The 27905-nt window shown below is 36.5% G+C and overlaps 1 protein-coding gene, 1 non-coding gene and 1 pseudogene across 2 annotated transcripts in view; 2 read left to right on the top strand and 1 right to left on the bottom strand.

The window, feature by feature from the left end:
• The window catches only part of Kcnmb2 (potassium calcium-activated channel subfamily M regulatory beta subunit 2), a 248514-nt gene that overhangs the window by 147575 nt on the left and 73034 nt on the right, over window positions 1-27905 (bottom strand). The window lies entirely within an intron of this gene.
• Window positions 12444-13729, top strand: LOC111756095 (kinesin-associated protein 3-like; annotated as a pseudogene).
• Window positions 23451-23553, top strand: LOC111756114 (U6 spliceosomal RNA). The gene has a single exon (XR_002790605.1). It is a non-coding gene; the product is annotated as a U6 spliceosomal RNA (small nuclear RNA).

Raw genomic sequence — 27905 nt, 5'->3', positions numbered from 1 at the left:
CCTTACCTACAAAGAAGAGCCCAGGCCCAGACAGATTCACTGCGGAATTCTACAAGGAATACAAAGAAGACTTACTGCCGACACTCCTCAAACTCTTCAATGAAATTGAAAGGGAAGCAATCCTTCCTAAGTCATTCCTGGAAGCAAATATAACTCTAGTACCAAAACCTGAGAAAGACCCAACTAAAAAAGAGAATTACAGGCCAGTCTCCCTAATGAATACAGATGCAAAAATCCTCGACAAAATATTGGCAAACAGGATGCAGCAAATCATCAAGAAGATTATACACCATGACCAAGTGGGATTCATCCCAGGCATGCAAGGATGGTTCAAAATACATAAATCAATAAATGTAATCCACCATATTTATAAAGCCAAAAGTAAGAATCACATGATCTTTTCTATAGATGCAGAAAAAGCTTTTGATAAGGTCCAACACTCATTCATGCTAAGAACCTTACAGAAAATTAGAATAGATGGTCTTTACCTCAATATGATAAAGGCCATCCAGGACAAACCAACAGCCAGCATCATATTAAATGGCCAAAAACTGAAGGCCTTTCCTTTAAAATCAGGCACAAGAAAAGGACGGCCCTTATCACCGCTCCTATTCCACATAGTACTGGAAATACTAGCCAGAGCAATTAGACAAGAGACAGAAATAAAAGGGGTAAAGATAGGAAAAGAGGAAGTTAAATTATCATTATTTGTGGATGACATGATACTCTACATAGAAGACCCCAAAACTCCATTGAAAGACTCCTAGATATAATAAATAATTTCAGCAATGTAACTGGATACAAAATCAATACTCAAAAATCAATAGCATTTCTATACACTAACAAAAAAATCACAGAGAGAAATAAGAGAAGCCACACCCTAAACATTAGCATCCAAAAAAGTGAAATACTTAGGAATAATCTCACAAAAGAAGTAAAAGATCTATACAGGGAAAACTATAATGCCCTGAAAAAGGAAATCTCAGAAAATGGAAAGACATCCCTTGTTTATGGAAAGGGAGAATAAATATTGTGAAAATGGCCATTCTTCCAAAACTGTTATACAGATTCAATGCAATCCAAATGAAAATACCATCAATATACCTCATAGATCTAGAGAAATCACTCCTAAAATTCACTGGGAACTAGAAGAGACCTGGAATAGCAAAGGCAATTCTAAGCAGCAAAGGCAAGGCAGGAGGCATCACAGTCCCTGACTTGAAGTTATACTACAAAGCTACTGTAATAAAATCATGGTACTAGAATAAAAACAGATCTGAAGATCAATGGAATAGTTAGAAGATCCAACACAACTACCAACATACTCAACCACCTTATCTTTGATAAAGTGGCCAAACATGTTCACTGGAAGAACAACAGTCTCTTTAATAAATGGTGCTGGAAAAACTGGCTCTCCATATGCCCGAAAACTAAAACTAGACCCATGCCTATTACCATATACTAAACTAAAATCTAAATGGATCAAAGATCTAAATATTAAAATAGAAACGCTAAATCTGTTGGAAGACAAGTTGGGTAAAAACCTTGAAAACATAGGGGTAGGTAGAGAATTCACGAACAGGAATCAAACCGCATGGAAAATACTTCCCAGAATCAGTAACTGAGTTCACATCTTATTAAAAAGTTTCTGCATGTCAACAGAAATCTCTAGCATAATGAAAAGAAAACCCACAAACTGGGAAAAAATCTTCACGAACTGTCCTTCAGACAAGGGACTTCTGCGTAAAACAAAGAATTAAAAAAAAGTCAGATCCCCAAAATTCAAAGATCCAATCAAAAAATGGACATCTGAGATGAAGATATAGTTCTCAGATGAAGAAATATAAGTGTCAAATAAATACATGAAAAAATGTTCATCATCATTGGTCATTAGAGAAATGCAAATTAAAACCACCCTGAGATTCCATCTCACTCCAGAAAGAATGACCAGGTCAAGAAAAAAACCAACAACAAATGCTCGAGAGGCTGTGAGGAAAAAGGAACTCTCTTGCACTGTTGGTGGGAGTGTAGACTGGTGCAACCACTGTGGAGATCAGTCTGGAGACTCTTCAAAAAGATGAGATTGGAAGTCCCATTCAAATCAGCTATTCCACTTCTAGGCATATTCCTAGAAGTACCAAAAACATCATACCACAGTGATATATGTGCACCCATGTTTATAGCAGCACAATTTGTAATAGCCAGATCTCAGAAACAACCTAAGTGTCCATAAACTGAGGAATGGATAAAAAAGTTGTGGTATTTTTATACAATGGAGTACTACTCAGTTATAAAGAGTGATCACATTGAGATATTTATAAATAAATGGACACAACTTGAGATCATACTCATAAACGAAATAAATCAAACTCACATATATAAATGTCATCTAGTCTCCCTAGTGTAAGAAATGGTAAGAGTATATAAGAGTTTATGATAATCATGATTCCCCATTACATTGCTTTGAAGCCTTATAATGTTTTCATTCAATAGTTGGAATGGTTTTATCCTGTTTTGTTTGATTTCATTATCTGTGATAGTACGAACAGCTATTTTGTAGAAAAAAAGACAGTTTAATAGTCATTGCTGATTTAATATCATCTTATTCTGAAGTCATACCATGCTTTTGTTCTTCTGTTTCCATTGGTTCTATCATATTTTATCTTATTGGATTTTATTATTTGTGATAGTTTATTTTATCTTATTTGGATTTTATTATGTGTGATAGTATAAAAAATTTTCTATGGAAAATGAGATAATATGGTAGCCATTGTTCATTCTCTGTTATTTGGTTCTGAATGCCCTGTAATGCTTTCATTCTCTTTAATGGTTTTGTACTGTTTGTTAGGTTTGATACTATCGTATATCAAGTTATGCTCAACTATTTCAAAGAAAGAGACATTATGGTAGTTACTGTTAATTATGGGTTGTCTTGTAAAATACTGTGTTGCTTACATTGTTCTGATCTGATCTGCTTTGTTATGTACTGTTTTGTCTTAATCTCTTTAAAATAAAAGAATTAAAAAATACAGTGTTGCGTGGACTTATGGTGAAAGGTGTCATGTGTTAAGAAATGTGTACGATTAAATTTTGTGAATTTGAGTTAAAATTAGTATTGTAGAAGTAAATCATTTATTATATCAGAATGTTACTGATGCTCTTATGCTTGAAAATAATAAGTCACTGTCTGCAATTATTTCACTTAAAATGAGATCCTTTATTCTTTATGAATATGTAGTGAATATTTGTTCAATGATTATTCTCCCCACTGGGCATCAGCATACACACAAGCCACAGTAGAGCAGAGGTTGAGCTGGGCCGTAGCTCAGAACTGGATAGATTATAATTCGATGCTGCAGAATCCAAACACAAACATACTTCATAGCTGTCTTCTTTGTTATATCTGTTTTCAATTACAGTAGAAGATCATATTTGTTTTCCTTAAAGCTTTTCAGCATTTATCTGATAATGATATATAAGGAGAAGTTGATTCAAGAGATTAATTATGTGAATCTATAACAAATTTTACTACTGAAAATGCCTTTTTAATAAAGCTAATGCATCTGTGGAGCTGGCGTGGTTTTATTGAAGTCATTTTTCTCCTTATTGAGTGGAGGATAAATGGACTTCAATGAATTACATTATCATAGCAAGACCAAGTTCATTAAGTGTGTGACACACTATTCACTTGCTACCCAGAGTTGTGGTAGGAGAGATTAATGCCACAGAAGGTTTCTGTAACCTCTAATTCCCAGAGCCACTGTCTGAAAGGGGTGGTTCTGACAGTACTTACAATAGCAGATTCTGGCGTCTTTACAGCACAGCTCACATTTTCCCCGGGCTGTAGTATCAACACCCATTGCCCATCTCTGCTTTCTTCTTATCCTCCTTTAGGTTGGAGGAACTGCTGCCATTTGTCCCTTGGAGATGCAGTCTCCTCTTTTCTAGCCAGTATAGCTAAATTACAACTCTAGTCCAAAAAATGAAGGCATGAGCTAAACCAAGCTTTATAATATGGGGGAAACAAATTAATATGCTGATTATTCGTTGCCACCTGTGTTACAGGTATTGAGCCATTGCCAGACACTTCCCTGTTTCCAGACCCATAACAGAATCTGCTGCCTGGTGCAGGTGGTAATGTGCCTTAGGCTCTGCCCTACAGCTGTTTGATTTCCCTGTGATCTTGAAACTGTCTCTCCAGGATGATCACCTAGGCAGGGACACAGATGCCCTCTGGATGTAATTGTTCTCAGACTCACTTCTCCGCATATGATCACCTTTTGTGATTCAAATCCGATTTACTTGTATCTAGTTCAGAAGTTTTTCTTTTGAAAGTGATAGCTCTGGATGCAAGTTAATGCATGCAGATGAATACCAGAGATGGCAGCTTGTCTACTGATAGCTGGAAAAAAAAATGTGTCCTTGTAACATGGTTGTCAAGGAGCTTATAAAAGCCACCCCCCACCAAAAAGGTGCTGAAAATTCTATTAGAGCTGTTAATTGTATAGTACTTTTTTCCTGTTAAAATTCAAATGTGCACACTAAGATACTGAATTTTTCATACATATATGCAGTATTTCTCCGATACTTTCATATTGTGTGTCACCCATGTTCTCTTTCCTGTAACATTAGCTGGAGTGCGCCCTTTACCTGCCTCCTGTGCACACCTGCCTGTCTTTCTTGGGGCCCTGCACAGGCTCTCAGAGCCCACTTTTCCATGTGCTTTGCAAGGTAGTAATGTCATTAATGCCTTATCAGGGGGACCCCTAGCTGGTGACTGGACAAATACCTCCACTAGTTCCAGAGTGTCCTCTGCTGGCTTCCAGGGTCTCCCTGGAGATTCTACATCAATGGCCTGTGGTGACAGATGCCTTGATACTGCTCTCTTTACTGACTTCCTTTCCATCTGGGGCTTAATTTGTTTCCCTCTAACAGGTATTTATTTCCCCCTTCCAAAGAAATAACTGACACTGAAATCTTTCCAGGAGTTTGCTTTTCTGGGGGATTCCGAATATGGGAGATAAGAGAAAATATGAGACCATTGCATCTTGAACAAGGGAGGGAAACTGCCTTTAGAAAGAGTCAAAATTCGAAAGACAAGAACATGCCTCTTTTGGATTTTAACTTCTCTTATGGTGTTAAACTTGCCTATTCCACCACTACTCCATGCTGTTGCAGGAAAGTACCCTGCCTCTCGCCCTGCACTGGCTAATAAAGATCGTGGCAAGCTGGAGAGTCTTTGTCTTTGCTCATCGTGAGGCATCATAGCCACCCTTTGCATGAATTACTAAATTTGTTTCTGCTTTTTTCTTCATCCTTCACCATACCACACATATAGGCAGCTGGAGATCTTGACCAGGTCCCTAACACACATATATCTCTTTAATTTCTCTAACAATGGTTCTCTGTGATACAGTGCTAGTCCTGTTTCATAGATGAATAAACTAAGATTCAATGAAATGAACTTGTCTAAACACGCATAGCTTGCAAGGGACATAACTGGTTCAAATTGAGATGATCTGTTTCAAGCAAAGTCTTGTATTTTTTTTCTAAGAGTATGTTTGCCTGCTACTCTGCCTCATGATTTTGGATAGCAAACAAATGAAAGGATCAGTTCACAGCAGAAATAAAACTAAAGGGGGAAGCTGGCAGTATGCACATATACATACACTGTTATAAGGATGATCCTTGAGCAGACTAGGGCAAAATCAGCCCCTTCTCAACCTTCCATAATCATCCCACTGCTGACCACAGCTGCTGAGGGCTTGTGAGGCCAGGCAGACAGGTTCCAGGTGTCTCAGGGTGGGTGTAAGCGGTCCTTTTAGATTTGTATCTAGGCCTGCTCTGTAGCCACATGGCAGAAGTTAGTGCAGTTGTTTTCCAGCACACATCTATGCCACTCTGCCCCACCAGCCTCAGTACTGTGTTACTATAAGCCACTGTGCTTCCTCAGCCACGTGTGCTGTATCAGTGCTACTGAACATAGGCACTGTAAGCCTGGGATTGTCTCCTGCCTCTTTTCATCTGGAGAGTCTCTTTTACCTTCAGGCAGTGCTACCACCTCAGGACCCTTCACTGATTTAGATATTCTGGTTGAGTACTTTACTTTTGTCTTGCTGGGCATTATCAATCCTTCCAGATCCTAAAAGAATTCTTAACAATCAAATGCAGTTGGTGATGTGGTGGAACTTGTGGACACTGTAGGGTGTATTACAAATGTGGGTTTGGATCAGGGAACGTGTTCTCTGAGAAGGCTGTGGAGATGTCCAAAGGTTTAGAATGTGAAAGGGACGGGGCATTCCTTTTTCCTCTAGTAGCTTCATTGGTAAATTTAGCTTTAGGGGATGATAGCATTGGAGAAGACTTGCTGTCTTCACGGGCCACTCAGATCTGTGCCGGAGTGAGCTGGCAGGCACTGGGTGCTGGAGGAACTATCAGGAAACCCTGAAGGCTACCAGGAAGGATAAAGGAGGCTCTGAAGCTTCAGGAATTTCTGGGATTGAAAACTTCTGTTTTATTTTGACTAGGCAAAGGAAAGATACCTGACTTTTAGCTCCTGAAGGTCAAAGACTTCATGTATTTTGAACTTTTAATTTTGGAATAATTATAGATTCATAAGAAATTGGAAAGAAACATGCAGGAGAGTCTCCCATCTTTCCCAGTAGGAGCACACATAACTAAAGGACAGCATAAAAATGCAAAACCCAAGAAACTGACATTGCTGCAATCTGGAGAGTGGATGGGGATTTTCAGTTATACATGCACTCATGTATGTATGTAAGTGTGTGTGTGTACGCAATACTATACACTTATCCCATGGTTGGCCATGTGTAACCCTTACCACAATCAACTGTATCATCATCCCAAGACTTTCTGTCATGTGATGTCTTTAAAACCATCTCTCTGCCCTCCCCTCTCTTCCTTAACCCACGGCAAACACTAATCCATTCTCTACCTATATAACTATGCTATTTCATGAAAGTACCATAAACAAAATCATGCAGTATATATCCTTTTGAGACTGTTTTTTTTTTCCCACTCAGCATAATTTCCATAAGATTCATTCAGTTTGTCACCTGGAATAGCTCATCCTTTTACTGATGAGTTAGTTGTACTCCATGGTAAGTGTGTGACAGGGACCTGACATTTAACCTCTGTTTTACCTATATGGTACCCAGCATACGGTTGGAGCTCAGTGTCAATTATGGGAAAGGATACTGCTTCACTCTGTCTCAAATACCTTGTGCAAGAGGTAAAAGCACAGCTGGTTGTCCCTGTGCCATTGAGCGCAGACAACTATTTCGATCCTCTGATCCAAATCCATCACCACTACCATAACTCTACTGAACGACTGCTCATCTCATTTGACCAGGTAAGAAGCTAATCAGAGAAGACAAACTCATACAACAGCAGCATTGGCATGCTGATGTGATCTGGCCAGATGTTGAATTGGTGATAAGAGACCTGGCCTGGCAATGGAATTTAGCAAAATTTAGCAGAACTCTTAGGAAGTAATATTGTATCAGTGATCAAGTTTCAGTGTAAAAATCTGATGAAAGGATCTCACAGCACTTTCTCCCTAACTTAAACTTCTGACAATAGTAGTGTTTCCCACTTCTACTGGACTTGAAAATTACAAAAGGCAATTATACATTCATCATTTTAAAGTCGGTGGGGACCACATAGTGGTGGTGGTGATGGGTGATATTGTCATTGCAGTTGAAAAACGAGATAACAGAATCACAGAGGTGTCACCTGATTTGCCCAAGATTGTACAACTACTTCATGAATGAACCTGGCTGCCACTCTGATCTTCATTCTACAATCACACTATTAGACTGCTATTTATCAGAAGCAACTGTGTTTAGAAAAGGAAAAAAAAATCTTTTTTCTTGGAGACTGTTTTAATATTTTTCTTGGAAACTATTTTCACTGTTTGTGTTTTACAAGCCCAATGTCAAAGTACCCATATATGAATCCACCATGTACACTCACAGTCATATCTGTTAAAAAAGAAAAGAAACAGAAGCTCTATCTTGATTGTTTTCCCCAAACAAATTTCAGAGATACTTAGAATAAACTACTGTATGTTTTTACACATGATTGCAGTAATTTATTTTACCTGGGGGCAAAATCATAGCTATTTAGTAAATCGTATCAAAACCTCCAGATGGCTTAATTATGCCACTTTAGGAACCAAGAACATAAAAATAAAATGGATAAGTAAGCATAACTTAGAAACCTAAAAAGATGGAAACATTTAAAAGGAAAGTTTAAGTCTTTACAATTGAGATCTTTCCATTCATGGTACAAACTCTCAACAAATAAGGAATACAAGTGAACTTTCTCAACTTGATAAGGAACATGTACAGATGACCTGTAGTTAGCAGCCTAATTAGAGGTGAGGAAATTAATCCTTTCTTGCCAAGATTGGGAACAAAACAAAAACTTTCTGTCTCATCCCTAGTATTTCATAACATATCAAAAGTCATTGTTACTTCAGTAAGATAAGGAAAATAACTAAAATGCTTATAATTTAGCAAAAATTTAATAGATACTATAATTTTCTACATAAAATCGCAAAATTGAATAAAATTAAAATTTTAGAACTAGTAAGTGGTTAGAGTAAGGTCATATGAATCACAGTTAATATACAAAGGTTTCTAATTTACCAGCAACAAATAAATGGAATTTGAATTTTAAAAACAATGCTATACACAATAACACTGAGAAAAGAGTTAGAAATAAATCAAAGTATGTACAGGATCTGTTTTTGGACAACTATGAAGCTCTTTGATGATCAAAGAAAATATAAATAAATGCTAAGATATTTTACATGCATAAATAAGAGGACTTGATACTGTTAAGATATCAATTCCTCACAATATAGCTATTTGCATACAGGAGTGCTACAGAGTTTTGAGTGCTGACTTTGTATCCAGCTATACTACTGATGTTTATAGTGCTAAACTATAGCACTATAAACAGAGCGTATATTGCTGTGGTATGATGCTTTTAATTGCTCCATAAAGATAACCAAAAGGGGAATAGCTGGGTCAAATGGAATCTCTAGTCCTAGTTTCTTGAGGCATCTCCACACTGATTTCCACAGTGGTTGCACCAGTCTACACCCCCACCATCAGTGGAGAAGGGCTCCTTTTCCAGTGCAGCCTCTCCAGCAGCTGTTATTAGTTGTTTTCTTGATAATAACCATTCTTTTTGGAACGAGATGGAATATAAGCATTGCTTTAATTCACATCTCTTGAGTGACCAGTGATATTGAACATTTTAAAATATATTTCCTTGCCATTTATACTTCTTCTGAGAAATGTCTATTCATCTCAGATGCCCATTTTGGAGTTAGATGCTTGAATTTAGAGGGTCTGATTTTTTTTTCAGTTCTTTATATGTTCTAGATATTAGTCATCTGAAGAACAGCTGGAATAAATTTTTTCCTGCCTATGGATTGTCTTTTCACTCTGTCAGTGATTTCTTTTGCTATGCAAAAGCTTTTTAGTAAGATTAGATCCCAGTTGATGATTCTTAGTGACAATACCTGTGTGACTGGAGTGTTGTTCATAAAGTCTTTGCCTTTACCTAAGTCTTCCAGAGTTCTATCTATTCTATTATTTAGTGTATGGTAATAGACAGGGCTCTAATTTTAGTCTTCAGTATGTGGAAAGCCAGTTTTCCCAGCCCATTTATTTAACAGCCTGTCCTTCCAGTGAATGTGTTGCCACCTTTGTCAAAGATAAGATGGTTGAGTGTGTTTTCTACATCTTCTAATCTGTTTCATTGATCCTCAGGTCTGGTTTTTGTTTGTTTGGTTTTTGCCACTACCATACTGTTTTTATCACAGTAGCTCTGTAGTATAATTTCAAGTCAGGGATTGTGATGCTCCCTGCTTTGACTTTATCGTCCTTGAACAACCCTCTCTGAGAATTTTAGAAATGCTTTCTTTAGTTCTATGAGTTATGCTAATGATATTTTGATTGGAGTTGTATTAAATGTGCATATCTATTTTGGGAGTATGGTTGTTTTCACTATGTTGGTTCTTACAAAAGTAAGGGATATATTTCCATTTTCTGATTTTTTTTTTATCTCTTCAGAGTACTGTAGTTTTCAATGTAGAGATATTTTACTTCCTTTGTTAGGTGAATTCCTAAGTATTTCATTTTTTTCAGTGCTATTGTGAAGGCTATTGTTTTCCTAATTTGTCTCTCAGTGAGTTTATTTGCATACAGTCAGCTACAGAGTGCTGACTTTGTATCCAGCTATACTACTAAATCTGGTTATTAAATCTAGAAATCTTTTGGTGGAGCTTTTGGGGTCTTCCATGTAGAGTATGATATCATTTGCAAATAATGATAATTGAATTTCTTCCTTTCTGATCTTTATTCCTTCATTTCTTTCTCATATGTAATTGCTCTGGCCAATGTTTCCAGAACTATATTGAATAGTAGTTGTGATAGTGGACATGCTTGTTTTGTTCCTAATTTTAGAATGAATGCTTTCAATTCTTTTACCATTTAGTATTATGTTGGCTGTTGGTTTGTCATAGATGGCTTTTTATCAAATTAAGATAAAGACTGTCTATTTGAATTTTCTGTAGGGTTGTTATTATGATGGGTATGGACTTCATCAGATGCTTTTTCTGCAACTATTGAGATGATCATGTGATATTAGTCTTTTGCTCTGTTGATATGGTAAAAAGTAAATGAATAAAAAGATGCCCTGTTAAACTATATATAATGGAGTAGCACTCATTTATCTTTCTCAGGGAAGATAAAATTGAGACAGTCATAGCTAGTAGGTGGACTTTGAAACCCCAAGTGAAATAAATTGGACACATATGTGTAAAGATTGCCTTACTTTTTTGGTTTGAGAAACTGAAAATGTAAATATGAACAAAGACATTGTTCATACTGGAAGAAACTGTTCCTGTTCAACAGGAAGAAACTATTCAAAAGGAAAAGGGAACCATGGAAGGGGGAGGGAAAAAGAAAGGAGGGAATGGAAACAATGAGAAAAGGAGGATAAAAGGAAAGCAGAGCTTTGTGAGAGGGGAGAGGAAGGTGGTCTGAAAGGAGGGTTCAGGAACGGGAAGAAAAGAGGAATCACAACATTCATGTACAACTACAAATTCCCTATAATGAATGTGATCAGTATGTATTCCTAAATTATATCAATAAACAAACTAAAAAATAACCAGACATCAATTATACCTAATTTAATCTATAGTTAAAAAATCCTAAGGGCTGAGGTTTAGCTCAGAGGCCTAAGTGCCTGCTTGGCAAAGTCGTGAGTTTGATCCCCAGTGCAAAAACCCAAAACAATCCTAGTCAACATCCCCCAAAACTATTTTGTAGACATTGATAAAAAAAAGATGAAAATCCTACAATTATTAGCACAGTACTGGATAAAAACAAAGAGGACCCATATTACCTGATTTCAAGACTGAGTATAGAATTTATCAAGACAGTGTGGTACAGTGTAACATTAGAACATAAATTAGTAAAACAGATTGAGAGTCTAGAAACCAACCTGAATAAATATATAGTCAATTAATCTCTGATGAAGAAGCAAAGAAAATTCAAGGAGAAAAGGTAGTATTTTCAACAAAAAATGGTGCTAGACCATGTGTATGGGTGGGTGGGGAAATAACTTAGAGACATTTCACAAAAATTAGCTCAAAGTTAATCATACACCTAATTGCAAACTTTAAACCTTCTTTAATGAAACAGAAGAAATCTGAGTGAATTTGGTGATGAATTTTAGGTATCATGCCCAAAGCAAAATTCATGAAAATAAAACTGCTAAATTGATTTTATTAAAACGTAAGAGCTTTGGCTCTGTGATTGGGAATTAAGTTTTGGTTGTAAATAATAACTTTCATTTCGAATGAGTTTCAGACCAATAGAAACAAAAAAAGAAATTAAGGGATCCATGCACCTTAGAAGGGGTGGGTAGAGGGCCCCTGGGACGGTCTGGGTGGCAATTGGGAACAGTTGCTGTGGGAGGATCCATGGCTACACCATGGTAACTACAGTACTGCACTGCCCCAGTTCCCTGGGTTTGGGGTGCCACTGCCTTGGGTTAGGGTGCTTGACTGCCCCGCAAGGGGAGGATGCTCCATTACCCTTAAGGAAAGTTAAAGGAAGTGGTATTCATGTACATTCATCAGATAAATCACTTCTGTTCAATATAAAGTGGAGAATTGGGAAATTCCATGTTGACAGAACAAAATAGATGCCAAAAAATTATTTGTCTGAAGGATTTCAGTGCTAATATAGAACTTCCCAGGGTGGAAGGTGGTTGAGAAAATATAAACTTATTTGTCCCTCAAAACTAAATGAAATGGAACAGCTGTTGTACTATTTGCAGAGCTGCATGATTCATTGTCAGGAAACAAAGAAAGAGAGAGGTAAAAACTGACATTGTGTATGCATGAAGGTTTACTAAATGTCACTCTGCAGCCTTTACTAAACCTGTCCTTTCACATAGGACCACGGAATAAAATGGCACAAGTTGGACTTCTCCCCAAACTCACAGCAATCCTCAACAAAGAAAACAACAAATAAATAGCAATATGTGCTTTACCACATAATCATGAATGATCATTTTAAATCACTGTTTGCATACATTAACTGCATACCACAATTAATGAAGATGTCCTCTGAATGTTCAGATAAACTAAGTGATTTGGAACTCATTCTTCTTTGCATTAATCTTCCTGCTAATGAGGAATGTGCAGTTGATTTGTGAAATAAACGGGTTGAAGATGCTCCTGAAAAGGACTCTGAAGTCCAAGGATACATTACTGATGAAAATTATTAGGCATATTACTCAGTATGATGAACCAACTAAAATTTTGTTTATTCATTATGGAGAATGTTTGGGAACTCTAGCGAATCTGTTCATTCCAGACTTGGACTAGGAACAGGTCTTAAGGAGTACAGGTTTGTTCCAAACCTTGAGCATAAACTAAAATTATTGTTGCAGAAGATGACCTTGTTTTAGAAGTGGTTATAATTGGAATGGTATCTATGTATGACTCTTGTGCTACGCTACTGACAAACTCTTTGACAATATCTCCCCTTATTGAATTGCTAAATTTTCAATAAAAAGATGATAAATTTTGTGTCAAATAATGTGTTCTACCAGATAGTTTTCCACCGTACCAGGAGAGATAACACAATCAAGGAAATACAGATTCCAGCTCTGATGCGTGACAAAAATAATGAAATCCAAAAGGTCTGATATAATACACTAGATATTATAGCAAGATACTATGAAGAAAAATGATAAATGCTAAAAACATTCAGAGGGAAACGACTTGTTGGCATAAGTCTCAGTTGGAGATGAAAGAGAGTGAGCAGTACTTGTATGATGACAATCAAACTGAACCATATCCACGAGGCAGGTAGATTTGAAAGATATGACCTTTTCTACAGCTCAGAAGGATGAATTGCCAGTGAAAGAGCCATAAGCCCAGGTTTATTCAATGATTATCATCTTCAGAATAGAGATATAGTTAGTTGGATAGCATTGATTTCCTGGCAGCCTTTGAATGGATGGCTTTGGCCAACCAGTTGGTGTTCTCAGATGCTTCACCACAGCTGATGGATTCTGTCCTGATGAACTCCAGAGTCTATGGGTCTTGATAAAATTGCCCCTCTCTGTGTATAAACTCAGCTTAAGGAAATCTATGTGGGTTGCGTTACCTTGACACTGGCCTAATAATGCATGTTGATACTATTGTGGGTCTGTGTTTCTTATTTTTCCCTGTTGTTTGCTGCAGACTAACTCCAGTTGCTCTGTCTTCTGTTGAGTACAGTTAACCCTGTTCCCCGATCTGAACACATGTTGATGCTTAATAATAGTTTCCATGAGTATTGATGAGCTATTAGGCTGGAAGACAAACACTACATTATACAGGCACACTCCAGCAGCCATCAGAAGACACTGCCCACAGATAGCCAGTTTGTGTTGGGAGGCAGCAACCAGTCCTGCCCTTGCACGCAGTCCCAGGTAGCCAGCATGGTCTGGGAAAAACAGCAGCTGGTCTTGTACCAGCACACTCAGTGGCCACCATTGGATACTCATAGCCAGCACTGGCCAGGAGAACCCAGGAGAACCAAACAGTCATGCTCCAGAGAAATGGTAGCCAATCAGGAAGTGTCTGGGATCCCACTACTCACTTGTTTGGAAAAATCCAAGAAAATGTCAAGACAAAGAAGCAAAAGGCAGTCTCTGGCCTCCAACCCAAACAGAGACAGTACAAGAGATGAAAACATGGGAGACATTGGGAGTTACACACCAGTGATGACAACTTAAGTAAAAGACAACTTCATGAGGCTATAAAACAAATTAGAACAGAAATATTATCTCAAGTAAAAGAAGAAATGAAAAACATAATAAAAGCATCTCTAAAGAAGACATAGATAAAAAATTGAGCATAGGAAAGTGAGGGAAACAATGAATGAACAATATAAGAAAGAAATAGAATGCATGAAACAGATTCAAAGAGATATCCAGGAAGTTAAAATCTCCATTGAAAGTTGGCAAAATCATTTGAAAGAAACTGAACATAGATTTTTGGATCTTGAAGACAAACGTGCAGCTTGTAATCATGAAAGGAAAGATCTTTTAAAAATAATAAGGAAACAATAATTCAACAACTGTAAGATGACACAAACCAAAAGGACTTAAGAATCACAGATGTCAGTGAAAAAGCAAGGGTCAACACAGATGACATTAAAAGTCTGTTTACAGAAGTGATAACAGAAAACTTCCCAAACATGGGAAAAGGACATGATATAAAGATAAGTGAGGTATATACAACTCCAGCTAGTCACAACCAAAATAAATCTACACCCAAACATATAATAAGTCCCAGAAATTCAAAACATGAAAAGAATATTAAAAGCTGTAAGAGAAAAGAAACAGATCACCTATAAAGGAAAACTCATCAGAATCACGACAGACTTCTCAACAGAAACCATTAAGTCAAGTAGAGCTTGGAGAGAAGTATTCCAAGTCCTGAAAGAAAATAACCTCCAACCCAGATTGATATACCCTGCAGAATTATCCTTCAAAATTAATGAGAAACAAGATACTTCCATGACAAAAGAACAATTGAAAGAATTCATAACCAACAAACCATTCCTACAAAGAATACTGAAGGACATTATAGAGAGAGTTAAAAAAGACCATGGTTCCAGGAAATGTGGCATTGTGAAATCACCAAGTGGGGCAGACAACTGAATAGAGGGGAAAAGTAGGCAGCCAACAGCAGGAAAATAACATGGCTTAGATGAGGCAGTACGTGTTGGCCATAACCATTAATGTAGATGGCCCCAATTCACCAATAAAAAGAAACACAAGCAGAGTGAGTCAGGAGATAAGATCTACTGATATGCTTTATTCAAGAAACACATGTAACTCAAAAGGAAATTCATAGACTAAAGTCAAAGGAGAGAAAATAATTCTCTATGTGACAAGGAATCAGAAAACAAGTAAGAGTAGCTTGCCCATTAATTGTAAAATGACAAGAAAGATATGGCATTTCTATATAATAGAAAGCTACTCAGCTATAAAGAAAGATAACCTAGAGGCTCTTGTAGCTAAATGGATACAACTTGAGATCATGCTCATGGATGAAATGGTTCCAAGTCACATGGGTGAATATTATGTTGTCTCTGTAGTATAAAATATTAAGAAATTAGTGGAATCAAAAATGAAAAATAGATGTTATGAAGGTGAAAGGGGAGGAGATGTCTAAAGGGGAAGGCAGTGGCCATTGTTAATCTATATCCTGTTTGAAACCCTGTGTTGTTTTCGTTGTTCTGTTTAGCTTGGTTTTGTTCTGTTTTGTTTTGTTTGATTTTTATCATATTTGATAGCATGGACAACCTTTTCAAAAATAATAAAATGCATTACAGTTGCCAATATTGATTTCCAGTTATCTTATTTTGAAGACCTGTATTGCTTTACTTGTTTGCTTTTGATTGAGTTTTATTCTATTTTGTTTTATTTGATTTTATTATGTCTGATGGTATAAACAGCTACTTTGAAGATAACAAGATGCATTATAATAGCCACTGTTGTATTCCTACTGTTTTGTTTTGAAGTCCTGTATTGCTTTCATTGTTTTGATTTGTTTCATTCTGTTCTGTTTTGCTTGATTTTATTGTGCCCAATGGTATAGGAAGTTATTTTGAAGATAGCAAGAGGCATCATGGTAACCATTGTTGTTTCCTTTTATCTTGTTTTGAAGTCTTGTATCATGTTCATTGCTTTGTTTTGATTGTCTCTTTTCTGTTTTATTTCTTTCAGTTTTATTCTATTCAAAATAAAATAAAAAAAGCTCCACTACATTATACACATAAAAGACAGTTGTGACCATAAGAAACAGGGTGAGTTTCCATTTGGGAAATCTAACCATGGGATTATGTCTTTTTTTCTGTTTTTGCTTCTTCTCTGTATCTCATTTCAAAAGTATACGAGGAAGACCTTAAAGGCAGGTAGTACATTTTAAATGATTATGGGTAACTCAATGTCTGCCCCCAAAAGCTTCATCTTTACTTTATATTTTATGAACTTGGAACTGATTTAAGATGAAAGACTACAAAAGATTGATGTTTCCTCTATATCCTCTAAATGTAAGTAAAAGAATAGAGAAGACCTCAAACTTTGTTTTAAAATGAATGATTCTGTGTAACAATCTACAGACTTTTTCTCTGCTGTTATAAGTCTACAGTGCTAACTGAGAAAAAGTACTACTCAAGTGGCTTAGAGCTATAAACCTAAAACTAAGAAAATAATTGATCATGACCAATGTATACAGGGGTGCATTCTGATTCAGTGTGATTGTTTTATATGTTCGGTATGCTTTCTTGTCTGTTCATCTGCCTATTAACCTGCTTTTTGTAGCTGGTTAAAGTACTTGCAGCTACTTCAATAAATTTTTTTTGAACAAAAAATAAAGAAGAGAAAAGAAAAGGTACGTTCTTTGAACTGCAGAACCCTGGGAAGCTGAAGCAGGAAGACCTCAAATCTGAGCCCAGCCTGGAAACTTAGTGACTTAGTGTGGGCCCATCTCAAAATGCAAAGAGGAACTGAGGGTGTAGCTCATTATGAAAGGCCTGAGATCAATGATAGCACAAAATAAGGCACTCAAGCTTACAATAACAGTAGAGTTTATGCCTCCTGTTTCACTGGGTTAGTGTAATTGGTGATATATAAATTTCACAAGAGTGTGAATTTTTTTCCGTTTTAATATTTCAGTATTACAATTCACCCTTTTCCTTATGGGTTGAGGGAAAACAACTAATACTGTATTTATGGATTAGTTCTTTGTCAGTTATTGTAGTAGGCACATACATAACTGCAAGAGAAACTCTTTCTCCTCTTCCACTGTTGACCAAGAAATTAATATATGGTCACTGATTCTATCTCCTCATTCTGTATGAAGACAATAAGAGAATGGTCTGCCAGATATGCAACCAAAAATTTTACAAAAAGAGAAAAATTTCATTTTAAAAGGATCTTCTGATGTTCTGTAGAACCAAGTAATAGACGTAGGTGCATGTGGTTAAGTGGGTTAAATGTCTTTTTTTCTTTCTTTCTTTCTTTTTTTTTTTTTTTTGGAGACAGGGTCTCTCTATGCAGTGCAGGCTGGCCTTGAGCTTACTTTGTAGCCTAGGCTGGTCTTGAATTTCCAACAATCCTCCTGCCTCAGCCTCCTGAGTGCTGGGATTACAGGCATGAGCTACCACGCCCGGCTTTAGGTTAAGTGTTTTTATGGTCCAATGACTCAGCCATGAGGAAGAGTAGAAGAGAACATGAAACAGGAGAATGAACAACTAAGGATGAAATCGAGAAGGGATCTCAAAGGGGAAGCTGCTCCGGAAGGCGAGGAACCTGGCATTGAGTAATAGAGATACTATTTCATTGATTTCTATTAAGAACTCTGCTAAATAGGCTTGCTTTTGACCATTTGATAGAGAAAGAAATGTGTCTCAGGAAAATTAAATAACTTGCTCAAGGTCATACAACTAGTAATAAATAGCAAAGGAAAGATTAAACTCTTGTCTAATTCCAAAGCCAATTTTTTTTTCTTTTCAACTGGAGATAGTATAGCATAGTAGGTAAATAGATAGATCCTAATGTCAAGTTAACTTTCACGCATTTTCTTGGATTTCTATCTAATACCTGTGTAACCCTTAGAATTTTATTCAACATACTTTTCCATCACTGCTCACAAATTAAATGATCTTATTAGATTGCTATGAGAATTAAATGAGATAATTAATGTCAAATTTTTAATAGATGACATGCTACTTCCTAAAGGATCAATACATGTTAACTATAATTATTCTAATGTGACTTTACTTTTGTCACAAAGAGTAAACAATATTTGAAGATGTTACTTGGATTCATAGGCATAAAAAACTTCAGAACATGCATCTTGAAAGACCCATAGTGAAATATTAATGCTATTTAAAAAGTTTTGTAAAGGGAGAATTCAAAACAATCTGGTATCTCTATAACAGAGTAGTCTGGTCAAACTGTGCCTCAAATTCATTTTTTTTTTTTTTTTGGCCAAAAGGTATTAATGTGTATGTGTGTGTGTGTCCTTTGATGAGACACTCCATAACTTCAAACAATATAGAATTGCTACCAATCTCTACACAAGAAACTAAGTTAATTAATCAAGGACTTACATTCTTAATGTGTTTCTAAATGTTAACATAGAGAGAAAGAAGTGTCAAAGAAAGGTATAGATTAAATGTTATAGGTAGGCATTTGGAGGCAGTAGTGATGATTATTAGCAGGAAGATGTGGGAAAACTTTAGAAAACAGAGAGCTGGCAATTGGTGCCTTCAGTTTGGACATATGAAGATAATGGGGGAGCTCTGCAGTTGTGAAAAATTATCAGGAAAATGATGAAATTCAGTAAGCTAGGAATATATGTGAAAGACATTGGAAGAGAATAAAGAAAAAGAAAAAAATGGTTGTGTGGGAATTGCAAAAGACAGTCTAGGGAGTTTGCATTTTTTGTACAGGTTAAGGGGCAAAATTGAATGTATTTAAGCATAACAGGCTCTGACCTGCCCTTTGGGAAATGACTCTAGTGTCTATTTACAGAACAGCCAGGAAGAGAGATAGAAAAAGAGAGGTGAGGAGGTGAATTAGGCATTGTGGAAATTCACAATAAGGTCTGCACCAAGGTGCTGATGGAGAAGTGTACCTTTGGCAATAAATCACTGAAGCTGGATCAGCAGAACTGAGCCCTACTTGATGAGTTTTTAGGAACAGGTAGGAATCTAATAAATTTAAAGGCTGCATGGCCAAAAGGGTGCCAAGAGCCCTCAGTAGTGACAGAAACAGATGAGATGGAATTGACAGAAATAATGCGATTATTATGGGACTTAAGCTTGAAGATCACTTTATAGAACTTCCATGTAAAGACATCACCAGTAACATGCTGAAAATGGTTAATAGTATATCAGATGTAGAAAATAGCCACCATAAGTGGGATTCGTTATGAACCTTGGTTTTCTTTCCTACCATCTTCATTTCTGGTTGGTGTCCCCAGCTTCACCTTATGGGTTTGTTACTGATTTTTTTTCATAAATCTTCTCTGCATACGTGACCTACATCTTCCTTATATTAGAAAATTTACACTCACCACCCCCACAGAATTGGAACAATAGGTGTGGGTCTTCAGAAATTTTCTCATGGTCTCATGTCACCTGACAGATGAGGAAACCAAAGATCAATGTAATTAATTAGTCTCTAAACATTATCAGATACCGATGAAGAATCTGTCTACCTCTCTTCTATGAGGATACAAGTTCCTCTGTGTCATGGGATATTTCTGCCCTAAGTCTTGAGTCATAAAATATTTCTGGTGGCCTCTGAGGCACAAGAAACCTCTTGTTTCTCAAGAAAATAAATAGTAATGTTCCAAAGAGAACTTAGTGATAAAGACAGTGCTTGAAACAGGCCTCAAATTACTGGTTCAAATCATGAGGCTAGTTTTGCTTAAATGTTCCACATGAAGGTACACAGGACACTAGAATCTTCAAGGTACTAAGAAATCAAGGGAGTGTACTTTCTTTTTCATTACATATTTTTAAAGTCCCCGATATTCACGGACATCACAGTGAAATGAATTAGAGTTGAATGTTTACATTTGCATTCTTTAATGATATGCCTGAAAAACATAATGACTCTAAACTAAAGAAATGTTTTGTGTGAGAATGAATTTGCTGTGACTGCCTGGGTTGCTGCTGGAAAGCATGGAAAAAAGAAAACACCGATTTATTGTTATAGCTGAGCCACATATTCCAACCATATCAAGGACTTAAACCATGAATACTTATTAAATCCAATTTTAAATCTGAATTCTAAAATAAATTTAGTGTTACAAAAATGAACAAATTGTACACAGCATGATCTATGAAGGTAGACTATTCCTTTTGTATCTATCTGTGTTGTTAGTGAAATTATGAAACCCTAGGTTTTCATTAATAACAATGCATTATTACATACACACTAGTGCCCAAGAATTAGTAGGTAGTGAGCAATAAAAGTTTAAAAATCAAAGTGTTGAATTTTTATAATCACGGCTGTTTATCAATTATCAGGCAGGGATATTTATAATGAATTAAGAGATAATTTTATGACCAAATATAAATTTTTAAATGTGACAATATATTCTCAAGGGTGAAAGACTGGTGTGTAAAAGACACACAGAATCTATATCTGGTTTTACGTTTATTTAGCTCTCTGACTTGCCCATGCAACCTAGAGGAAGCAGGACTACAACATGAAAATTGGGCAGAGGTGTACAGCAAGCTATGAAACACTGGTATGGACAAGAGGGCAAGATGCCAAGTCATAATCATGCCAATTTATAGAATCCCCACATGGAGCTTTTGGGAGCTATTCTACTGCAGCCCTATTTAAAGTTGTCTCTTGTTTTTTATTTCTGTTTGGCATAAAACTGAGTTCATTGCAAGGAAGTTGTGTTTTTGTACATGTGTGCATTCATGTCTGTCTTTTCTCATTGCAGAGACAAAAATATCTGACACCCTAAGTGAAAAGAGGAAAGATTTATTTCAGCTTACAGTTTGTAGAGGTTTCAGCCCGTTGTTGGCTAGGGCTCCAAGGCACCACATGGCCTGGCAGAGGAACCATAGAGGAGAAACAGCTCATGGAAGGGAGAAGGCAGCAAAGCAGCATAGTAGCAAACAGCAAGCAAACTACAGCAATCGTCTTTCTGTCTTTTACATTCTGCCCAGGCTCCTCACTCTTAGGGTGGGCAGTACTCATTCTCAGAGAGCCTTGCTATTATCCACTCTCAGAACTATGCCAAATCAATCACTGGATCCAGCACTTGGTTGGATACACTTTTAGTTCCAGCACCACACACTTAAACCCACCATCACACCTCTAGATCTAGCGACCCTTAAAAAGTCCAACTATGACCACATGAGGCTTTGGGGGTACATGGAGGTACCAGCCATACTGATGCATGTGCACCTAATTATAATTATTGCAGCCAGAATTCAATGTCTTTTGGGCTCTTGTCTCAGTACCTGGTATTCGTCAGCCTCAGCACTCTACTGGGAAAGAGAAGCAATCACTAGTCTTTATCCAAATTGAACCAGTTCTTTGCTGTCCCTAATTAAAACAGATTGGTAAAGTATCCTTTCTTACTATGGTTTTGGCTCAACCTCAGGGAATTTGAGCGCTTGTTCAATCAAATCCTTTTCTACTGGCATTGCTGAAGCCATTCCACTGCAGGAAAATGCTACCTTATCCATGGTGCTGTCTCCTGTTATGTCCCAAAGTCAGAGACTCATAAACCAAAACAGATCATTTCCTTGATTATCATGATCCAGAACCCTTGATGCACGGTACATGGGTCAGAGACAGGAGAAATTTTCTTTTTTATTGTGCTCACTGCCACTGTAACCTCTGTTTCCATTTTTCCCAGTTCACCCCAAACCTGGGGAGGTAAAGTCCTCTCATCTAAAAAGGCCCTCTAACTGCCAAGTTCATCAGTTCAAGCAAATGGAGGCCTGCACGGTTACAGGTGCCCTTAGTCTGTTACCTGCCTTGTCTTCTTAAATTTTCCTCTCAGATTTAATGTCAGAAAGATGGCAGCTGTGTATTTTGGCTTTGGAAGGAATTTAGCACTGGATTTTGCATCACTGGGCCAATCCACGTTCCTAGCTTAATCTGAGGGGTTTAAGAGCATCCTGGGTCTGTTGTCTTTTCACCTGAATCTAACCCCTGTTTGTTGATGCAGCGTAATCATTGTTATGGCAAGAAAGGCAGAGGGAAACACCCAAGACTCAGAAAGAGCCCTGTGTTTTGAGTCTGTTGAAATGTGTGTATTTCCTGAGGCACTGGGCTATTTCTGTTTCCAAAAGAAAAAAAAAATCAGAATAATGAGCTCTTGCCTCCCAGATGATGTGGAGTAATTCATGGTTTCAATTAAACTGCATCCAAACCTGTTGCATTGTCAGCCTGTTGTAGTGAATGCAAATTAATTGGCCCTTATTTTTATTTGAACTGAAGCCTTTTTTCTAGGAAAGCTGGAAACCATGCTGTGGGTAGAATTGCTGTTTTTTTAAATTGATTTTTTATTTTTTTATATAAGAGTTAACACTGAGGTCCACTACACTCAACCCCATGCAATGTTCGCCTGGATTTAAAAACTGCATTAGCACAGTTCCCAGTAAAATCCAAATTAGTTATCCCAAGGAGTGGCAAGGAGAGTTGAAATCTATAACTAAAATTTTAGTTGTAGTTTTTAACTCTCCTTGTTATACCTTTTAATCTGATTTACAACAAATAGTACACCTGAAAGGTGAGTTTCTCTTGCTTATTCCTTGTCTGCACTGACTCTAGTCAAAGCCATCCATCTGTTCCTCCATTCTTCTATTCATCTGCTGTCCCATTGTGTGCTATTTGTGCCTATCCATGATTAGTAAAAACAAATAAAAAACTTCCAGCTCCATGGACAGAAGCTGCTTAGTTTTTCATCTTGTGGCCCATGAAGTAAAATGCATTCATGTTCTTTTAGCTAAAAGTTTGGGTGCCTCAGTCCTTTCTTTCAATTGTAGCTATGGCAGAAAGCATTAATAATCTGCCAGGCCCTTTTTGGCCTGCAATAGGCAGGAAGCATGATTGTGAATTGGAAGATACTGAGAAGTTTACCAGTCATAGACAGGAAGTAATCTGAGGAGGGATGACCAAGAGGGTGGAGTTGCCAGTGAAAAGTAATTTGCATCTCTAAGAACCATGCTAAGAAAGATGAAAAGTGTCCCTGCCTTTCTTAAAGTTCAGTTATCTGAATCCTTTCCAGAGTTAAAGTTCCAGCAAGAGACAGTGGAAACAGTTTATCTGTAATACAGGAATGTTGTTACGTGCTCACTTCAGCAGCACATATACTAAAATTGGAACCAGAGAAGATTAGCATGGCCTCTGTGCAAGGATGACATGCAAATTCCTGAAGTGTTCCATATTTTTCGCTGTCCCTGTTTGCAACTCACTAGCACATTGCAGTGTGAAGAGTCATCTAGACAGTGTGCTTCAGAAGAATTGTAAACCAACAAAGAAAGAATCTGGGGCATCCTGGAAGAAGCAAAAAAGATGGGAAGAGGAAGCAACAAAAAAAGTCCCCAGGTCCCAACGCTGAGAACATTGACCCAGGACAGGTAAATACAAAGGAGAGTGAGAACAGCAAACATGCAATGTCAGACACAGTGCCAGTGGACATAAAGAGATATATTCGGGACCTCATAAGCAAGTTCAAAAGTGAAGTATTTAGCCAAATAAAGCAAGATATAAGAAGATTAATAAAAGAGATACTAAGCACCCCTCAAGCAGACACAGACAGAAGAAGGGAGGAACTCAAACAAAGGAGAGAACCATTTGGTGAAGAATATAAAAAAATATATAGAATACATGAAGCCTATTCAAAGAGATTACCAGGAAATTAAAAACTCTATGGAAAGATGGCAAATCAGCTTGAAAGAAACTAAGGATAGATTATCCAAACTGGAGGACAATTTTGTAATGTGGGAGTATGGAAGGGAAAACTTTTTAAAAATAACAAGGAAACAAGCAGTAACAACAATATAAAGGCTAGAAGATGACAAAAGGATCTATAATTTGAGAATAAAGAATGAAAATGAAGAAGCTGGGATGCAAACAAAGGAACTACAAAGGTTATTCACAGAAATAATTAAGGAAAGCTTCCCAAACATAGGAAAAGGAAATGATATTCTAATATATGAGGCATACAGAACTCCAGCCGACTACAACCAAAACAGAGCTACACCCAGACATATAATAATCAAGATCCCAGAAATTCAATATAAGAACAGAATATTAAAAGCTGTTAGAGACAAGAAACAGATAACCTACAGAGAAAGGCCCATCAGAATAACAGCAGACTTCTTGACACAAACTATCAAGTTAGGAAGACCCTGGAATGAAATATTCCAAACCCTGAAAGAAAATAACCTCCATCCCAGATTGATATACCCTGCTAAACTGTCTCTAGAAATTAATGGAGAACCAAGATGCTACCAAGACAAAGAGGAACTTGGGAAATTTGCAACCACCAATCCATCTCTACAGAGAATACTCCAGGGCATTCTAGAGAGAGAGAAAAGTACTAGGATTCCAGGAACAGTGGCAAAGAGGCCTCAATGAATGGAGCAGAAAACAGAATGAAGAAGATAAGCAGACAACTGATGGCAAAAAAGAGCATAACAGAAATGAGGCAGAGAAGATCTTATTCAAAACTGATATGATTGATAGTATCAAGTCTGAGAGTATAGGCAACTACACCGAAGATGACAAGACTCTACGATACACATTCTGGTTTGCTAACTGCCGGTTTTTGAAATTCTATACTATATACAAAGTTGTGTTTTTATTAATACTGTTATGTACTGATATATTCAATTATACTATGTCTGATGATACAGCCAATTCTATTGGAGACAACAAGAGACAATACAGGAACCATGGTAGAATGATTTTTACAAGTCTTATATGTTTATTTCAATACATGTATTTATAGGGATATGTTTTATTTTGCCTTGCTTTGTTTTGTTTCTCCCTCTAATATATAAAGGATAGAAATACATGTTAAGACTCATGCATGTGTAGAATCTCTAAACAGTTTATGAGAACTGATCATATTACACATGATGAAATGCATAGATACTTTGAAGAAAAAGAGACACTAAAATACCCAGTGCTGATCCTGGATTGTCATAACGTGAAACCCAGCAATAGTATTATTCTTTGTTCAGAGTGATATTAGCCTGGTTGGGTTTATTCAGTCTCAACATAATTGAAGATATGGATAACTGCATGTATGTTTAAGTGTATAGGATTGATAACCATATTACTAAGTTTTTGTTGGACAGTTGAACAGAACTGTTTGTGGTCTCGCTGTTTGAATTCCCACTCTACAAGTTCCATTTTTGTATCTTGAACAACTATTTGTAAAATGACAATATGTAAACATCAACTAGTGATTTCTTACTGTTTATTTTTTTCTCTGAACACATGTATTATTTCTACCTATTTTCTGTTTTTAAGTCTTTCTTTAAATAAAATTTAAAAAAAGAAACTGAAAGAGTAAATAAAATACAAAATCTTCAATAAATATTGAGAAAGGATAAAAAACTGCTCAAAGGGTAAAAAATAATGGAAAAGCAGAAAAGAAGGGAAAAGAAAAAATACAAATTTGCATATATATACTTAAGATAGCTAAGATGATTGTGCTATTAATTTTATTAGTTTTTGGAACAAAACAGTTAACATTATAGAATTAGATCAATTTTGCATGTTTATAGCTGGTAATCTGAGTAACTCTTTTGAAAATAACTATGCAATACAACAACCTTATCATCTTTGAATGCCTATATTTTCATTGTTTTGGGCTCTTTGTTATTGTTGTTTCTTATTTCTTGTTATTCTTGTAATGTTTTGTTTTCTTCCTCTAATACAGAAAGGATAGATGTACATGTATAGGTTTATATATGCCTAGAACTTGTCCTAAAGAGTTCATAAGAATTGATTTTGTTATGTGTGATGGTATGAGCAGCTCTTTGAAGAAAATGAAACATTATGGTAGCCATCGTTGATTTCCTATCATCTTGTTGTGAAATCCCGTAATGCTTTTAATCTTTGTTTTGATTTGTTTTAGTCTGTTTTGTATTATTTAATTTCAATATGTGTGAAGGTATAGACAGCTATTTTGAAGAGAACAAGAGACATTATGGTAGTCATTGTTGATTTTCCTGTTGTCTTATTTTGAAAGCCTGAAATATTTTCATTCTTTTGTTTTGAATGGTTTTATACTACTTTTGTCTTGTTGGAATCCATTGTGCATAAAGATATGGACAACTATTTTGAAGAAAACAAGAGACATTATGGTAACCCCTGTTGATTTCCTGTTGTCTTGTTTTGAAATCCTGTGTTGAATGCATTGTTTTGTTCTGATCTGCTTTGTTCTCTTTAAAATAAAAAAAAAAGTAATGTTACATGGAGCTTTATTATTCTGTATGGTTCAATTAAACTTTTGAGTTGTTTCTTTGCTTCTAAACAAAACCTATATACTGGGCATGACTCAAAAAAGAGTTTCACACAGATTGTTTTTCATAATAAACATACTTTTGTTCCTGAAACTCTGAAGCTGGTAGTCTTTAAAGAAAATTTCCTAAGAAGTAGCCTAGAAATTCGGATCTTAAGAACAGAGGCTACTAATGTAGTGGAAGATTTTGCTTAGAGTTTGAAGTTTAGGTCCCATTCCCCACATGAATTTGAATTCAGCATCACACAGAGGACTTCTGCCCTCGTATGTGGGAAGAAGACAGAAAACTGAGTAACATAAGAAATACAGAGAGAATGGTGTGCTTCGTGCTGCCATCTCTCTTGCTACAAAGCTGGAAACTGGATTTCATAGCATGATTATAAAGAATAGAAGCTGCCTCAATTATCCTCAAGAAAGATGTCACCGTATGGGGAAGTCCGGTACTTTGAATTTTCTCACATTTGGCCCACCCTCTTAGACTTTTGCTAAGGCATTTGCCCTTTACTAGTCCCTCCGCTTTTCAGGAGAGATCAGCCCTTCTGTCCACTAATTTTTCCAGAAGAACGTTTTTTTGTTCATCTCTGCTTTTCATACACACAGCACCCACTGTTTATGTTAAACAGATCCATGGAGACAAAGTAGTATGAATAGATGCATAAATGTGGGAAAATTTAGAACCCCAGACAGAAAACAGTGAATAGTTCAATATGACTGGGTGAAAAAAAGGCAGAAAGGAGCTTGAAGAATACAGGTATGGAAAGCTAATTGGGTCCTGACATAAAGAATTCAGGGATACAATGCAGATGATTAGGAATCATGTAATTACAGTTATTGGAGACTACGAATAATCTGAATAAAGTATGCATTACCCACATTAATTTCAGTTAATAAAATTTACCTCAATTAAACTAGTACATACTGTACTTGTATGGGGAAATTATTAAGTAGACAAAGATCTTATAATGAAAGTATGCCATATTTTGGGCCATGAACAATTCAAAATTGAGTGTCTGTTTCCTCAGATTGTAATATAAAAGTTGTAATATACACTCAGTTGGAAAAATTGTCTTCAGATAATTGCAATGATAATACTATGAAAGACTTAGGCATTTACTTGTCTCTTCTTCCTAGAATGATGTTCCCTTTTCCAAATACAGCAAGTTGCAGTGTTTCTCAACTTGAAGCTTGTGTCTCCTATAGTATTACATGGCTTCTTTATCCAGTTGCACCTTCCAAGAATGAGTCTTTGATATATTTTGAATCA

Source organism: Cavia porcellus, unplaced genomic scaffold, assembly GCF_034190915.1.
Source record: "Cavia porcellus strain 051 isolate PalLab524CR breed Dunkin Hartley unplaced genomic scaffold, mCavPor4.1 scaffold_17, whole genome shotgun sequence".
NCBI classification, from domain to species: domain Eukaryota; kingdom Metazoa; phylum Chordata; class Mammalia; order Rodentia; family Caviidae; genus Cavia; species Cavia porcellus.
Note: the sequence above shows the minus strand (reverse complement) of the source record. Positions and strands in the feature narration are given on the sequence as shown.